Below are 6,000 nucleotides of genomic sequence, written 5' to 3'. Positions count from 1 at the left end.
GTACTAAAATAGTAGTGATGAAGATAGAAGATAATGAGAGTCAGAAATATATAGGAGTAGTATATAAAGGATGAAAAAATAATGTATGTGTACACGCGGCCTAGTGGAGTAGTTGAGAGCCGGGGAGAAAAAAAATACTAGGTGATTCTTCCTATCTGTCTTGGCCTTGATAGATAGAGTTACCTAATACTTATTGCTAATGGGAGTTGGATGGTATTCCGTATAATTGAGCTAGTCCGACATCACAATTATAAAAAATAAATAAATGTGGTAAAAATGTTTGGTCCGGGTGAGAAAGAGAATAGGAAGAGAATCTGACAGGTCGTGGCTATGCTCTGAATTCGTATTATCTTTTTGTTTCTTTCCTCATTCAGACCAATCTATCCTAAATTTTGATTTTACCATAGGCCGATAAATCATACCCTATGTGACTAGAAACTGATCGAAGATTTAAAGTTGATTGTTTCCATTTTTTAAGGTTTTTAGTGCTGATCAGGGGCAGCTCAAAGTAATAAAAGACCTAAAGCGAAATTTCAATTAGAGGCCTAAAATCTAAATAAACTTCATATATATTTATTTAAAAATTATTTTTCCAACTTTTTAGATTTAAATTTTTGCTTAAAATTTCTTTATAGATGGTTTCTTCAAATATCTTTTTTATTATTATTAGTTTTAGGTAAGGTTTTATCAATTCAACATTAGAAAATACTCTTTTACTGGGGCCATTACTATATGAATTGTTAACATAATTAATAAGTTGACAAACTTTAAATAAAAACAAGAATTAAAATCATAGAATTGATTCAAGAAATTGATAACTTGGTATATCCTACTTTAGTATGTTTGTTGTATTGCTTGAAAATTTAAGAAGAAATAAAAAAAGAATTTGTAATTTACTTTGTTCAACACTTTTCGACTATTGATTCATATTTTTGATAGACTATTACTCTATCTTATTAAAGATTTGAAAAAAAAAAGAATTCAAACAGATAAATAATATGAGTGTTAGCGAAAAATAATTGATTTTTTTGAATGGAGTTAAAGAGAACAAAATAATATAATTTTATGTAAAAAATAAACAAAAAAATTATTCTTGGTAAGAAATTGAGGCCCCCCAAAATTGGGGGCTAAGGCATATGCCTCAAATTTTGTATGCAAGAGCCGCCGCCCTGGTGCTGATCGCTGAATTCATAATACTACTAAAATCATGTATTCAATAAATGTTTGTTAGAAATTTTAGTGATTTTTCACATATAAATATCAATGTTCGGGGATAAAAAAAAATACTGGATCTGGTTGAACATGGGTTCTATCCGCCTCTATATTGATAATTACTTTCTCCGTTTCAAAATAAATGTTACCTTCGCAAAAATAACAGTCATTAGTAAATCAATAAATATAATGTGTTGTTTACTAAGCTACTCCTAATTAATAATTGTTTCTTAAAAATTGAACACTATTAAGAAGATTAATCGGAGAAATATATTAATTTTTGACCTTGGGAGGGAAGAGAGTATTTGTCATATTATGCACAGTTAGATAGCAATGTGTCTGTTTAGGTCAGCTGGATAGTGGGACTGTTAGGGAAAAACCGTGACTATAATTTGGCAGGAAAAAAAAACAAACAACCAACTTGTACATAACACCAATTGCCATTATATTATAGCCATTCTCTTTGCAATAAAATATATGAAGTATATTTATGTAGAGCTATTGCATTATTTGCCTGGATTGTGGTTGTTTGCGGCAGAATAAAACGATTTTAGGAGCAAACTGGTTGACTAAATTGATAAAGCAGGAACGGAATTCAAGAAACTATATCATCATTCATGGGACCCTTATGCACGAGTTTGGTATTTCAAATTTCATGTGACTATTATTTTTTCAAAGAAAGTTGGGGAGGAAAAAAAAAAACTGTTAATGGGTCTTAGCTACATCATATATTATATTATAATAAAATAAATAAATAAGAGTTTGGTTAGAGTTAGAAAGTACAGCTTGGAGTTGGGAGAAGAAAGAAAATAACACAACAATCACTATTTTTCCATTCAAAGTTTCAGAAAAATCTACTATAGTTATTTTTTCAGATATTTTGATTGAATCATTGATAAAAGAAAAAAAAAATCAGGGACTTCTATCACAGTATTTTAATGAGAATTTGTTTTTCACTATAATCCACCACAGACCCTCACCCCTATTATTTTTATAGGGTTTTTTCGATTGATTCTCGACATTTCTCCTTTTCTAACCTCGCTTAGATGGGCCGAGTTGGGAGAAAGAAGAAAATGGAGTTATAAAATTAGGGGAATTGAAGGTAGTCATGCATCTTGTCCGTGATGAAGAATTGAAGGTGTTGCAACTCCCATTAATATGATGAATTAATTATTTAAAAGTATAAATATATCTAAGATAATTTGAAAAATATGATTCTATTGTGTGTTTTTTTTTTTTTTTTGGTTAAAATTTAAATAGTTGAAACCCATCTCAAACTTTTCTTAATGCTAATGATGCTTCATCAGGAACCTTTTGTGCAACATATACCCATGTAGAGGAGCCCTGGCCATTACAAGCATGTACATCTTGTCCTAGTTTTGATGCTGAACAGTCGGATAATAAAGATGAAGAAGCTCTAACCCTCATTAAGAGATCAACTTGAACAATTAGCTCAACTTTCATCTAGCAATTAACATGAACAAATACCTGCGAAGTCATTGGATGTTGATCAATGTGACGCAATTACCAAGGAAGACTCATTTCACAACAATTATTCTGATTAACCCTTCAGTTTGCACTGCACAAAGAAGTGCTGTTTTAGAAAATGAGAAACTAATTGTACTGTTTCTGGAACCAATGAAAAATAATGCACAGTGCTTTAGTGTATATCTAGGAGTAGTTACAAAATTAGCTCCACACATGGGTGGTGCATTTATAAATATGGGCTCTTCAACACCCTCATTCATGACCATAAATCTAACAAACTTCCAACACATATAATATCAAGAACTAAATCTAACAAACTTCCAACAAATACAAAATTACTATGCTAGGCAATACCAAATGAAATCCATCTTCAGCAAAGAGAAACCTTACCTATGAACAAGTAGGAGGAGAGATGAGGCAGAAAAATAGAGTAACTAGCAGCAAGATCATAATTGCATATAACCCCGCCTGCAACAAAGCCATTATAGCATTTCACTTCAGATTCATCTAAAAATTCAAATTGGATGACTTTCACATGGCTTGTTCTTATATGGAAGGAGCAGTTTACATGTCCCCTAGTTTTTTTTGTTTTTTTTCTTCTGGGGCTGCCTCTTGGGGCCAAGTCCAATTCACCTTCCATTTGAGATTATGTACTTGAGAGATGAAAAAAACTCTCCAACTCGAAAATACAATCTCTCCTTAAATGGCTGACTTACTCTCATTAACAGCCTTCTGGACCCATTGCTTACACCATGTCTCCATTTCAATATTGGATTCAGTAATCAAAAGAATTGACAAGCTATAGAGAAAATTCTTATGCAAATGACTTTGGAGCTTTGTATGATATCTTTAACAAATCACAGAATATGTTGTTGGCTTATTCTGTCTAATGCTCAGTATGAGACTCTGAACACCATCCAATCCAGAGACAAAAGGTGTTCAAAAAGTAAAATATACCAATTAACAGTTTTCTAAGAAATGTATATTTAAGCAAGGATGCTTCATGTCTCATTTTACAAATTTAATTAGCTATTGCAACTCTAGTCCCCAGTCTTTTTCTTTAAACACATACACATACATTAGGAGATATAAAAAGTATGTGTGAACTTTAGGCTTGCTGTGGCGTCGTGAGCATTATCGATTGTTCAATCTGTACAAAGGGTATTGTTTTCAAACTACTTCAGCAGCTGATTGACCACTAACTACATTTTCTAGTCCAGTTAAGCAAAATGATCCCGTCAGAGAATTCAAATTCTATAATTCTTCAACTGTATAACCATCCCTGCATCAACAATGAAAGCATTCAATGTTTGTATATACTTCAAACACCTAAAACTTAGGCATTTGACGAATTTGATGTTTTACATCAAAGAGAAGGTGTCGAAGCTTGGTGAGTCTACTAAACTTCTCCGGCAAGTGCAATTCTCCAAAATCAGTACTTTTAACAAAGAAAGCTCATAGATTGATGGTGTTAAAGTACTGATGTTATTACTAGAAGGTTTAAGTATCGCAAATGCTTAAGGTTGCCAACTGAATCTGGTACTTCTGTGATATCCTGCTTAAGTTCAAAACCCTAAATTCTTTAGTTTGTTCTTGGATCGATCACTTTTAGGCCCGATTCAATGTAAATATTATTATTTCTTTCTAATAAATGGGCATGACCCGATCTTTAATTAAAAAAAAAAGGCTCAATAAAATTAATGACATTCAACCAAATTTCAATAAAAGCTTTTAAACTACTCAAAAAGTTAATATGTCATTCTTGTTTTCCATAATCATTTATAATGTAGTTATGTAACAAAGTGTAAAACTTTAACTTCTCCTATAATAGTAATATGATGATTTATAATGACAAGGGTTAATTCAACCTAATAAAGTGTATGCCATGTGGTTGTAATACATCACCCTGGATCTTATTATAAATAACTTTGTGTACTAATTTGAAATTTTGATTTGTTTAAGTATTGAATTGTTAAGAAATAAGCAATTTTTAAAAAGATTTTGTACCTTTTTTCCCTAAAAATTTAATTATTTGCTTCGTTACATATATATATACTAGTTTCTGGACACGTGCAACGCACGTGTGTCTCATGCAATATGTTATAAATTCGTTAGGACGATTAAAATTCAATGAAAACATGTGTGTAATGAATCTACAATGCAACAATCTCAAATAAATGTTATGATAATAATTTATAGAAAATTAAATTAAAGAAGACTAATAGAGAAATATATATATATAAAAAAAATATAGAAGAAAAAAATAACATACGCATCCTTCTTAAGACTTTAATAATAACATTATATAAATGAAAAAAGAAATACAAAATCAGTACATAATTTTCCAGGTTTTTGTCGACACCTTCTCTCATATCCAATCAAAATTCAAAAGTCTTCTCCATTGAATCAAACTAAAGCATGAATTAAATAGAAAAACAACTTTATTTTCGTAAAGTGATATATAATCAGACTAAGGTAGATATATCATATACTTTAGATGTTGATGGCTTCACTACTTTAACTATAAAATGAAAAGAATAATTTTGGATGTGAGTTTCATGAAACAAAAAGATGAATTTATATAGATAAAAATAGAGGAAATACCAAAAAATATCTTAAAATTTTAAATTAAATACTATTTGAAGGTTTCAAAGGGCCAAAATAGATATAAGAGAACAACTTTAAGAATATTAAATATATACAATGAACCTCTATTAAAATCTGGAAGAGTAAACAATCATCCTTTGAACACATGAACTCTCCATTTACTCAATGTAATAATTGATTATCACTAATATTTAAATATGTAATTAACTAAATATTTATAATATCTTGATCTAGTGTAGGGGTAAAATAGTATTTCAACTTTTAATTTTTTTTTGTTCTACTTTTAGTAATATATGATATGATATATGATAAAGCAATTGGGTCCCTAAAAGTCTTTGGGGCTTATACAAAATGGAAAAATGTTTGATATATCCCTCAGTTTTGTCATTTATAGCTAATATATCCTCGTTATGAAAGCGATTCATATATACATACCCCTATCGATATATAAATGACTCACATATATCCCTACACGTTACAAAATGAGCTCACATATACACTTTATCTAATGGAAGTGAAAAAATTAGTTTTAAATTTATATTTTTAACTTTTATTTTTTTAAAAAATAAGTAAAGTTCAAGGTATATTTTAATCATTTTCAAACATAAATTATTTTTTAACTTCCGTTAAAGCAAAAGGTATATTTTAATCTTTTTTGTGGCAACATTATAATTTAAAACGATTTTTTGTCTA

Source organism: Solanum stenotomum, chromosome 12 (assembly GCF_019186545.1).
Source record: "Solanum stenotomum isolate F172 chromosome 12, ASM1918654v1, whole genome shotgun sequence".
Taxonomy (NCBI): Eukaryota; Viridiplantae; Streptophyta; class Magnoliopsida; order Solanales; family Solanaceae; genus Solanum; species Solanum stenotomum.
This window is presented reverse-complemented; position numbering follows the sequence as displayed.